Source organism: Corythoichthys intestinalis, chromosome 8 (genome assembly GCF_030265065.1).
Source record: "Corythoichthys intestinalis isolate RoL2023-P3 chromosome 8, ASM3026506v1, whole genome shotgun sequence".
Lineage (NCBI taxonomy): Eukaryota > Metazoa > Chordata > Actinopteri > Syngnathiformes > Syngnathidae > Corythoichthys > Corythoichthys intestinalis.
The window spans coordinates 53,434,371-53,447,209 of NC_080402.1; the positions used below are offsets into that span (position 1 = coordinate 53,434,371).

At 37.5% G+C, this 12,839-nt stretch overlaps 1 protein-coding gene across 5 annotated transcripts in view; it reads right to left on the reverse strand.

Moving 5' to 3' along the window:
• Positions 1-12,393, reverse strand: part of LOC130920053 (microtubule-associated tumor suppressor 1 homolog) — a 115,767-nt gene extending 103,374 nt beyond the window's left edge. Inside the window, exon 1 of one of the 5 annotated variants that reach the window (XM_057842883.1) lies at positions 12,240-12,393. The gene's annotated coding sequence lies outside the window, so the exon portion shown is untranslated. Of the gene's footprint in view, positions 1-1,205; positions 2,142-5,898; positions 6,095-12,239 lie in introns of those variants that run through there. The other 4 variants (XM_057842886.1, XM_057842885.1, XM_057842884.1 and 1 more) reach the window with 4 other exon arrangements.
• Positions 12,394-12,839: the final 446 nt, after the last annotated feature.

The window sequence follows — 12,839 nt, forward strand, 5'->3', positions numbered from 1 at the left end:
CTCAGTATCTGTTGCAGCCTGGCCATCCTCGAAGGGGGATCCTCCCTCCGTTTGTGGTTCCTTCTTTTATAGCGTTTTTAGTTTTGTTGTTGCCAATTGGGTGGTAAGATCAGGGGATATTGTTTTTTCTGTCAACTATAGGCCTATAATCCCATTTGAGACTGTTGCGATTTCAGCTACATAAAAAAAAAAAAATGGATAAATACTATGTCTGTATATCGTATGTTTATATTAGGCAGATATATACAAATCTAAAACACACATTCGTCTATAAGACCAGTAATGCAGCTCGTCAAAACATTTGGTAAGCGCAGCACTGCGTCACATTACAGCAGCAAAGTGCCCTGTGCACCCTTCTGCAGCCTGAACAGATGCTGCCAAGAGTATATGAGGCACTGGTCCAAGCTACACAATCTTTTGTGAAATCACATCCACATTAAAAGTGGTTGCTATAGAAATAACAGCCTTCTCAGGCTACAGCCAGCCACACAAGGATGAATAGCTATAATACTAGGTAAACAATATTTGTTATCTTAAGCCCAAAAACTGTTTTTAACTATTTTTTGGTTAGGGACTAGATATATGGCTAGTGGCAAGCTGTGTGAATGCAGTAACATCAAAGCACGTAGGTATATTAATTTTGATTCTGCCCTTAAAGATTAGTTCGGCACAGTGTGTGTGTGTGTGTGTGTGTGTGGTTGGCGGGGGGGGGGGGGGGGGGGGGGGGGCTTGTACACACTGCTTAAATGTCTGTGTGGTCAAATATGTTGAAGACCCTGTATAACATAATAATGCAGACGTAGAATCAGTCACTCTAAAAAATGTGTGAGAGATCAACATTCTATCCATTATATCACAGCTGAAGGCATGTCTATTTTAAATTGTTCTGTGGTCAAACACTCAAGTGTTTAGTGTTCTGGGAAGTGACTGATAGTGTTGCAACAGGGTGTGCTTGCATGAAGCAAAAACAATGCTCGTGGATCAACATGTTGATAGGAGTTATATAGTAAATTTTAGAGCTGAAACGAGTACTCGAGCAACTCGAGTAACTCGAGTTTAAAAACTGATCCGAGTAATTTTATTCACCTCGAGTAATCGTTTATTTTGACAGCTCTAAGCATCACGTTTTGCTAGGACTACTTTTAATGCGGGACAACGCGCTGTCACGTGCGGAGAGGAAGAAGGGAAAAAAAAAAAAAACTTACCGCAGCCGACAGCCGCCACAAACGACGCCGACGTTGCTAAATACTAGCCCGCACAATGCTACATTGGTAACAGGCAGCGTCTGGCGCGTCTCATTGAGATCACATGTATGTTGAACTAGATGAGCATTGACAGACTCGGCCGCGTCTGGGCAGCGTTTGTAAACAGCCGCCATCTTAAAGCAGTACAGCGCTAAGCGCTAATAAAGAGCGCTAATAAAGAGCGCTAAGCGCTAATAAATAAGATTAACGTTACTGTCGCTACTAGCTCACGGAACGTTAGCCCTGCGGAGGGCTAGGTTTCAATTAATTATGACCACTGTCGATGCGTGGCTAACGTGTCTTACATACAGGCTTTAACATAACATAGCATTGTGGAGTGATGAGGGTGTAAAATAAAAACGTAATCATGCTAACTATCAATTTTAGCTCAGTAGTCATTGCTGGATAAAACACCAAGTAGCACTGGTCCCTAATGTGCTCCAATACAGCCTGTATCATACATTTATTTTGAACACTGCAAAAACTCAAAATCCTATCAGGACTTACAGTTTAGACTAACTTAAAACTTAACTAGAACTTAAAAATGGCTTGACACAATGAGAAATTCAATTGAAACACGTGGGGAAAAAATCCTAACTTTTAAGTGATGTGTGTTATCAAGCGTAACGGCATTTTTAGGTAAGATATATATATATATTAATAAGATCTAAAAGTTTTTTGAGTGAAAGCAGTGAATTAGTCTTTTTTTTTTATTCTAGTTACACCTGAGATGCAATTGTTGGCTGTTTTCAACAATATACAACGAAAATAAAGACATTGATTGACTGAAAATGGTTCAAGATTAGATGAAATGTCTTGTTTTCTCATGTATATGTATAATTGCTCTTCACCTAAAAATATATTTGTTTTATCCGATTACTCGATTAATCGATAGAATTTTCAGTCGATTACTCGATTACTAAAATATTCGATAGCTGCAGCCCTAGTAAATTTATTCACTGATACGACATCATTCTATTTAATTCGTGGTGGAGTTATTGAGACTGTTACAAATTCATGAAAAAAAAAAATACCAGCAAAATGTACATGAGAGCAGTATTTGCAAATAAGATGGTAAGCTAAACAATTTTCTGAAAGACAACCTGTATTATTGCAGGAATCAGCAATACAGCAATACACACATGTAAGAAACAAAAGCAAAAAAGGGATCAGTTTGGCTGTTTGCCATTCCAATCACAATGTAGTCCTGCAGTAACTGAAGTGCATCTCGAGCTATGATGTAACCATCTAACATTTTCTTCAACTTTGGCACCATCTTAACAGGAAAACATGCACCAGATTGGATAGAGATTACTTTGAACTACAGAAAAGAGAGTTAAATCATTTGTGAACTGCTCTCAAAAGAAATATTTGCCATTACAAGAGAGCTCTGGCTAGCACATCGAATGGCCATACATGGTCAGAACTCTTCATGCAGTCTGAACTGCAGAGGAGCAGAACTGCTATATTGAAGCAATAATGCAGACAAATCCTCAGCTCTGCATTGTTTCAACTTGACCCCAGATGGCTTTCTCCAATGGGAACAATCAGTTAGCTTTTACTAGTCAGTTAATTAAAGCAACCCATTTTATGCAGTAAAATGATATTCTTTCAACAAATCTCGATTCCAAATGTATGAATAAGTTCCAGTTTCGATTGGACATAAAAGAAATCAATTTGTAATATGGACCAAGCTTAACATTTGTGCTTTGATCGTAGAGCCATCGAGGCATCTCTGGCCTGATCAAAGCTACAAACCTGTCAATCATCATTAACTAAGTTCCAAATGCCAGCTGCACTGGTGACCAAGAAAAACAGTTTGGTCACACTGCTTAGCAGGAGAGAGGGTGAGAGGCTTCACGAGTATGAAGCAGAAAAACATAAAACCCGATCCTTTTCACCCGATTCCGATCCCCTGAAAAATGGCGATGATTTCCGATCATGTGATCGGAACGGGACATCTCTAATGATTACAATGTGCTCATAGTGAGTCAACTAAAGTCTTCCTAAACAGAGCTATTCAAGTAAACTGGTGAAAATTCTTCTAGTTTTGATATCGCAATATATATCGTAACATATCGCAAACCCCCCAAAAGTCGCAATGTCAGTTTTTTTCAATTTCGTTCAGCCCTAATTTGTACAATGATGATGGTCTATTTTTGCCTCAGTAAATCTAAATAGAAGAACTAAACCAATAATTGACGCAGCGCAATACAATGACTGAACTGTACAGCAGGGGATCGCTCAAACAGCAGGACAATTGTCACCATACAACACTGAGAGAGAAAACAAAATATATTATATTGATCATCTGCGTCTTAAATTTAATCTAGCAAATCAGGTGCATCCACCTGTGCCTCTGTCACATGCTTGTGACCTGGGAAAACAACAACTAATGAAAATGCTTAAAAAATGTGTTAGCATAAATTTTCAAGAAAAGCAACCGGCCAAATACTAGAATGAAAGAAAAGAATACAAACTCCAACAACAAAAAGCTGTTTCTTAAACAAAATATTAGCAGTCTTGGTATGGTCTTCTTGCTAGTTCATGCACAGGCACCAAAGCAGCTTGCCGTAACATGTTGTAACATAGCTGCCAAATGAAGCAATGAAACCATCAAAATGGCTCGCAAAGCCTGCACTAAAATACTTTGGTTCTTTTTTCTATGTAAAATATAAAATACACAAATCTCAGGAATTTACCATCTAGAGAAACGAGCACAGCACTCCCACCAGTTACAGTTACATTCACTGTAATCGTGACTTCTAGATTAGCTTTTGTATTTACTTTGATGCCAGTCCCACAAAATATTATGCATATTATCAAGACAAGGCCGTAGGTTTGCGTAGGGATGATAGGGGCATAACACTACCAACTTATCAGATTGCTCAAATTGCCCCCCCCAACTTTTAAGCAACCTTATTTGCATTATAAAATGAGTTCAGTTATATAGGCAACTTAGATTGTCTTCCCATATGTTGTAAGGCTAGAATAGACCCTCCCATTAATAAGTGAATTATTTTCATTTTGTGCAGACTTACATTCATCCGTTTTTACTTGATGAATGTGCCGGTCCATTTTTCCCCCCCCCATCAAACGCACCAACCCACACACACGCACACTCACACAGACCCGACAGATTCATGCCAACAACATGCCACCTTCAAAGAGGAGGGACTGAAAATCCGACCTGCATCAGAGTTACCATAACATTTAACTGTGTGAACTTGCTAACCTACAAAACTACCGCGGTCAGGCCAGCCAAGGAAAAACCAAGTCAAGCTAGTCGTCCCTCATTTAGATCATTGTTTGCATTATGTGCATTACGGTAATGCAACGTTGTGGCTTCACAGTGCAAGTCCCTTTGTTTAAAAAAAAAAAAAAAAAAACGGGGAGCTATCGTCCACTTCAGTGGGACCCTAACTTGAACATGAACTGACATGAAAAAAAAGATGATTTTGTGAAATGGAATCACACATCAGAATTTCATGAGAGTACTTTGCTTCGAGTCTTGGGGTAGTCTAGTATGCCTCAGATGTAGATAGGTCCTTGGATAGCTCAGATTAATTTTTAGTTATTTTTTTTCCAAAAACACTTTTATATTACAGTACTTCAGTTTCAGTCTAAGTGTGCTGCAGTGTCCCACAGAAGTGGACCTATTCTTGGATAGCTCCCCGGGTTTTTTTTTTTTTTTTTTTTTTAAAAGGGACTTGCACTTCAAAATGTTTCTTTAGTAGTTTTTGAAAACAAAGGTTTGAATCGAAAGTTGTATCACCGGAACCAATACACATGAAAGTGTTTATTAATGTCCCATTCCCAGCAAAAAGTGTACATGCTACACTGTTGTATATTCCCTACCAATGTTGTTGTACCTAAACCCTTGGTCCAGGGCAACCAATAGCTTTGTTATCAGCTGCCAGACTTTTAATAGGGCACAGTATAACTTTGTAGAGGAATGGTGCATGAATGAACAACCAATGCACCCTATGAATGACAAAACATTAAGCGATTCCTGCGGAAAGATCAGACGCCTAACAGTTTCTGCCGTCAATACTGTATTATTACAAGGTACATGGACCACTCAATAACCTCTGCTATTCTGTTTAATAAGTAGGTTCAGTAGCCCAATATGGATATTTTCTAAATTAGAAATGCGTCTATTTTTTTTACTTTTCAAATGGTAAATGGTGTTACACTTATATAGCGCTTTTCCACCTTTTCAAGACATACAGTACATAGATGTTTTGGTGTGCCACCATATTGAGCATCAACTTAGTTTTGTGTTTTAACACATTTTCCAACATGCACAACTTAACCCGAATGCTGCATAGAGTCCATTACATTTCAAAAGATAATGGTCATTATTTAGTATTTTGCATCAATTAAATCAAATCAAATTATAACCAACAGCTTGAATCTAGCATGATAATGCATTTCTAGATCAAACAGATTTGTAAATAGCATTTACAAACAAGGCTAACTTTTCTACCATACAGGTTAATGTTAAATGATTGACTAGCATTGGACAACTCAAGATTTCAAAGTCCATAAGCCATTCACATTTCAAAAGCCCTCCATGAATACACACCTTCAGATAAATACTCATGATGCAGAAAGTAAAGAGGCACGAATGCTATCCAAGGACATAACTTACCTTACCTCTAACTTACAGTTCAGTATTCCATTCAGGCTGCACCGTCACAAAAACGGGGGGGAGAAAAATCATGGAAGCGCAGTCAGATTGCCTCCGCTCCCTGCTTCAGTCTGGCATGTACTTGACTGTGTGTCCTTGCATACACACAACCCTCTACAGTCATTCCTCCTCCGCAAACACACAGGCATACACCAACACAGCGAGAACCCTACGCTGCACTGCACGCTCATGCGTCACATCACATTATCACTTTTGTGGGCAGGCGCCTATACACATGAGAGGGAAAGACTACGCAGAATGTGACGTGGTCGAAAGAGGAAAGGGGGAGGCAGGGAGCCCAAGGCACTGCATTATATAGTCACTTTTTTGCTTTTGGTAATGCACACCAGCCAAGAAAAGTACTTGTGCCAAAGACAGAACAGAATTACGCAAAGAAAGGTGGGAGATATGACTCATGACTCAATATAAAATAAAATAATCTTACTGTACTAAGTAACGCTACTCTTACCTGAGTAAAATTTTCAGCTACTCTACCCACCTCTGCCTAAACCCCCCCCCCCCCCAAAAAAAAAAAAAAAAACGTGGGGCAATAAATTGTGCCCATTCCCCTGGTCTTATCAGGAGAGAAAATTAGGTTTTGAGCGAATTATGTGAATAATGTAATCTTAAAGTAGGAAAACAAAAACAATAGTCCTGATTTCTGATCCTGCTCTGATATGTTATCCGTTAATTTATACGTAGTCGCTATAAAATTATACAGGAATAAAATTGACACTGTGAGGTTAGGTGTTTGAAAGTGAACTGTTTGTTTTGAAAGTGTTGCATTTTATCTAATTTGGGTGGATACCCTACCCTCTAGTGGCAACAGTGACTATGCCATAACTCGTCTAACATGGCTGAATCCAGCTGCTTCCTGTTAAGACCAACATAAGATATGTTTTTTTCAGCTATCATGTTTCTTTATGCATTTGTTATTTCGTTTGGAAGTATATTTAGCAGTTTTTGTTTGTGAGAATATGTGTTTGAACATTTTGTGATGAGCATTGTAAATTTAAAAAAAAATTAAAAACCTTAGCATTATATAGCATTTAAGTTAGTGGACTTTTGCTATGCAAGTTAGCCAATTGTTCTTTTGTTGTACTTTGAGCCTCATTTATTGATTTATTTTTATCGTTTGAGGCTAAGCGTAGGTATTTTCATATATTATTAAATTAATTTATTGCTCTTCTGAAATGAAAGTGCAATTCTGCATAGTTTGAAGAAACACTTAATCTGAATTTTTTGTATTAGTATTCGCAATTAATGCTCTTTTGAAAGCATATCCTAAAATTTATTCAACACATTAAAAGTTCGTAATCTGATTACTTGATAATTCGAAGTAACTAATTGATAGATTAAACGATTAAAGACATAATCGATAGCTGAAGCCAGAGTTTCCATTGAGGCTAAATATCTCTGCCACTTTAGATGATTGACAGCTTCGCACGCTCCCTCCTGCAGTGGGACAGGAACATGTTTGGAACTTCTTATTTTTTTCAACAAAACTTTTTTTCCGGTATCGGCTCAGGACCAGTGTTGTTAATAACGGCGTTACAATATAACGGCGTTACTAACGGCGTTATTTTTTTCAGTAATGAGTAATCTAATTAATTACTTTTCTCATCTTGGCAACGCCGTTACCGTTACTGAGGCGGGAAAGGCGTGCGTTACTATGCGTTACTAAGTTGGTTGAACAAAAAAAAGTCTGAGAGAAACGGACTCACGGGGACGAGAGCAGAGCAGGAGTGGGGAAGACCCTGTTGCAACCGCGATGCTAGGTGGCTCCAATAATACCTGACTGCAGCCATAGCCGACAAACTACGCCCACATGACACGGTAGATATCATATTATAGAACTAGATGCAAATGACAGCCACTGCTGCATTGCCAACATGTTTTAAGGACTACATGCGTTTGTAAACAGCCGCCATCTTAAAGCAGTAGACCTCTCAGGAACTTAGGAAGGCCCTGATGTAGAGATCCTTCCTAGCGAACCTAAGTAATTTTTTAAAATCTAAAATGCTCCTAAATCGGCAAAATCTTAACTTAAATCTATCTTTAAATGATGAAACAGTTTTAAAACTTACACATGTTTAAAGTAGACAGAAGGGAACTAATGCAATAACGGGAGAAATTTTAACAACTTTAAAGAATGATTCACAACTTTAAATGACTACCACACATAGCAAAGGTACTAGCTAGTTATCGCAATACCCTTGTGTCTAGTTAAGTGGAGGGTAAAGAATTGGGCTAGGGCCAATTGTCCCCCAAACCCTTTAAGCTTCACATTGTGTGACCTGTGTTTTTTTTTTTTTTTTGAGAAAAAAAAAAAAAATCACTAGTTACTTTGCCAAGTAACTAATTACTCTTACATTCAGGTAACTGAGTTACTAACGCAATTACTTTTTGGGAGAAGTAATTTGTAGCTGTAATTAATTACTTTTTTAAAGTAAAATTAACAACACTGCATGGCACTAAATGCGTTAGTAGACAGCCGCCATCTTAAAGCAGTAGACTTTTTAGGACGGCTCTGTTGTAGAGAACCTTCCTAGCGAACCTAAGTAACTTTTTATCTAAAATACTTCTAAATCGGCAAAATCTTGACTTGAATCTATCTTTAAATGATGAAACAGTTTTAAAACTTTCATATGTCGAAAGTAGAGAGAAGGGAACAAATGCAATAATGGGAGCAATTTTAACAACTTTTAACAGTTGATTCAGGGTAAAGGGTAAATTTGGGTAAAGAATTGGGCTCGGGCCAATTGTACCAAAAACCTTCACAAAAAACTTCACATAGTGTGGCCAATGTTTTTTTTTTTTTTTTTTTTTGTTGAGGGGAAAAAAAAAAAAAAAATTATCACCAATTACTTTGCCAAGTAACTAATTACTCTTACATTCAGGTAATTGAGTTACCAACGCAATTACTTTTTGGGAGAAGTAATTTGTAACTATAATTAATTACTTTTTTTCAGTAAGATTAACAACACTGCTCAGGACTCGGTATCGGCAGATTCTCAAAATCAGGTGATTCGGACTCTGGTACAAAAATGCGTAATAGGGATTGTTTATTGTGCACTGATTGCTTGTGCCTTCTTAAAGGGAACCACAGATAGACATGTAGTTCTTAAAAGAAATGTTAGTACGAGTTATAATTTGATATTAAAACCCCTCTCAATGTTTTTGTTTTAATGAAATTTGTAAAATTTCAAACCAAAAAATTAACTAGTAGTTCATTGTTGTTGACGTCGAGGGGCGGTGACAGCACATGGCCACGCTGACCGTGCTTCCACTGTACTCTCACTATTTAACTATGTAAGGTAGTGATTTAAATACGCCACAAGGTGTCAATGACGAGTTTCAAATTAATTAGAGATCAAGCCAATGAGTGTGTCTTGTCCCGATTGACGCCACAGTTTTCTTTTTATCCAACAGTGCGGGTCCATTGTGCCTTAAGTTCAATTGTATGTTGTGATGGTAAGGCACCTGATAATGGCTCTCAGCATCATAGTTTGTATATTATGACTAGGGATGGGAATCGAAATCCGATTCCAATTCGGAACCGGTTCCGAGTGTTTCGAGGCCTCGACATCACAATGAAAAAGCCTTAACGATCTTTCATTCCGTGAAGAATCCAGAAAGGGTTATTTGATTGTGGCTTTCTGAAAAACAATAATTTTTTACATTTATGCACTTCTGCAATCGTCACACTTTTTCTGTTACAAACTGACCCCGGCCCCTCATCAGAGAAGGGAAAAGTTATGTGGCCCTCACAGGAAAAAGTTTGGGGACCCCTGCTTTAACACATATTGCCAAAGGCAGAACAACAACCTGCCAATATATACCAATATTTTTTATTTCTATTAGATAAATGTTTCAGTAAAATGTTACACATTCTTGTGTATTTGCCACTTATTGCCACAGTTAACATTGAGGCTTTGGGCCTCTTTTGATTTCGTTGTGAGTTTGTAAGGTTGTGAGTTCTGATTAAACAAACTCGATGCCAATCAAAACGTTTGTTCTTTTTCCCCAAATTAGAATCGATAAGAGAATCGATAAAGAATCGAATCGTTAAGCAATATCGATAATGGAATGGGAATTGTAAAAATCCTATCAATTCCCATCCCTAATTATGACTAAATATTGACATCCAGTGTATTCGTGGAGCTAAACCAATTCCTACAATGTTTAAATACAGTTTGACCAAAGTCTGAGTAAGTTTTATGTGTATTTTGCATATCTATTTTGATTGTGAATTTGTGAATGCCAGTTCTCTTTGCATTGTTCTTTAACTGTGTGAGAATAGGGCCTCATTAATACAGATTAAAGCACTTTTCTTTTTGTGAACACTATTTTTTAAGAGATATGAATATTATTTTTGTTGTATTTTCACTATATGATACAAATGTAAGTTGCGAAGGAGGACTTGCCGAAGTTAATGCCAATAAACGGCGTGGTCCGAGCTACGAATGTGAACGCCTGTGTCCACTCGCCTTCTCTCTGCCTTACACCCCATCACCATCCTCTTGGATCACAATGTGCAAAATAAGGCGTCAATATAATCTGTTGGGCAGAAAATGATACGAATAGCCAGCAATCAAACTAAGTTTAATAGATTTATTTGTTTTCCGTGTTGCTTATTCACCGGGAAGCTAGCTTCGGGAGCAACATCTGATAAGTCTAATATATCTGAGAACACCGGCATGATATATTCGATCTGGACAACGCTTTTACGTGACAAAAATAAGGTAAGACGTCATTAGATGTCTCACTATAGGCGAACTGCATCAAAGTTTTCATGTGCTGTGATGTACAGGGTATCTGCAAAAAATAAAGTGCTGTATTTTACTGTATACACTATGTAAAGCACACGACAGCTCTGGATGCTAACTATTTCCATAATAATATTGGAATAAGTTGGATAACACAATAGTTTATCGTGAAGATCTGTAAATAGTTTTTGACATCAAACACTCTCATGCTCTCGTCACTCAAGGAGGAGAGTGCTGTCACTAGCGAACTTGACACATGAGACCTACTCATCTCATCCCGTCTTTCCTGTTCATTTTGCTTTTGCTGTCCTTCTCATTAAAGTTTCACTCGGGTTGAAATTAAAAGGGCAGAACCGATGACATGTTTATGTAGTTAAAGAGTGACACTGTGGAAGGCAGCGTACCCATGTGGCGTCACCGCTCTGAGAGGTGAACAACAATGGCGACCTACAAGTTAAAATAATTTTACAAATTATGTTATTAAAATGAAAACATTAAGAGGGGTTTTAATATCAAATTATTATAACTCGTACAAAAATTTATCTTTTAAGAACTACATGTCTTTCTATCCGTGGTACACTTTAATTTTTTTCTTTGTCTTCATTTTTTGGGGGATTTGTGTGCTATGGACCCCCTTTGTAATTCCTGAATAAAGATCATGGAAATATCCTCTGTAGCCATCATGTTTTGAAAGACTTAGATCAGCGTTAGTCCCACCCACTGACTTTGATCGGTGAGTTTGACATAAAAAAATGAATTCATGATGTGCTGCAACACGTGTCCATGAACTAATTAAATAGTGACATAATTCTATATGATTTTACATTAAATGAGCTGGTATTTTAATGAGACATTTAATTAAACTTTTATTTATTCAATTCTCACTCGAATAAATTAATTACACATTTATGTATTTATTTACAGATGTGTTTATATATTTAATTCTGTCCCATTTGGTCCTCCAAATTAAACTCACTAATCTCAAAATTTAAGAAAAAAATGTATTTCCAGTAGGCTATCTGTAGGCATATACTGGACATGAACCCTATTTTCATATTAGCCTAAATCGAGTACTGTTCAACCATACCTCCATACCATAGCGGCTTGAAAACATCCCTTGACTACAACAGAACTACAACAGGAACAAAGTACTAAATACATCCATATATTAAATTCTAAATTATACTACACGTTTTAGTTTTGTGTCGTTGACACAGCCCCTACCTTTATTGAAAATCCAGCAAAATGAACAATATTAGCATCTTCTTGTGTTGCATCCTGGAACTGTCAAAGTAAAATACGCCGTTTCTTTGACTTATCATCTTAAAGAGTTGTATGACTTGGCGTCAAATGTTTTCTAAACGTTTCTATACATGACAATCAAAGGAAAACATGTTGAAAGAGTTATTCCATTGGGTCAATTACATTTAAAACTCGGCCAAACAAAAACACGCCACAGGTGCAATATGAATCACAGTTAAGGTATTCGTGCTCAAAAAGACAGCAGTAGAGTGGTAACAGAGGTTAACTCACCGTCCTCAGGAGGCAAGAGTAGGTATTTTGGCACAATTAGCTGTAGACTACGCGGTTTTCACCAGCTCTGCTTCGGAGGAAAATGACAAATGTTCAACACAATCACTGCCTGTCTTCCTATGCCACTTGAAAAACGCAACGCGCACACACCACAACGCTCTCCTGCACTTCCTAGTGGTCAAATAAAGAGTCACATCAACGCAGCAGAAGTGCTTCTGTACACTGTACAATACTCGGGGAATGGGGGCGCTGCAAAACAGCTAAACGATGCAAACTCATAAAAAAATATGCAACAGAAGAACGCAAGAAAATATTTACAAATAATTATGATTAAAAAATTTTTTTAAAGCACGCTTGTTTTTTTAAAAAAATTGAAAACCATTACAGGGCGATTCAAGGTGTTTTACGGTGAATGAAGGATATGAATGAATGAAAAATAAATGATGGCATTGTATTTTTTTCACCCTGCATTCACCCAGATAAATGAATGATGGAACGAATGAATACCATTGACTCTCTCTTAGCCAGTGGAGAAATGTAATGAAGTAAAAGTACTTCGTTATTGTACTTAAGTACAGTGGTATGAAAAAGTATCTGAAC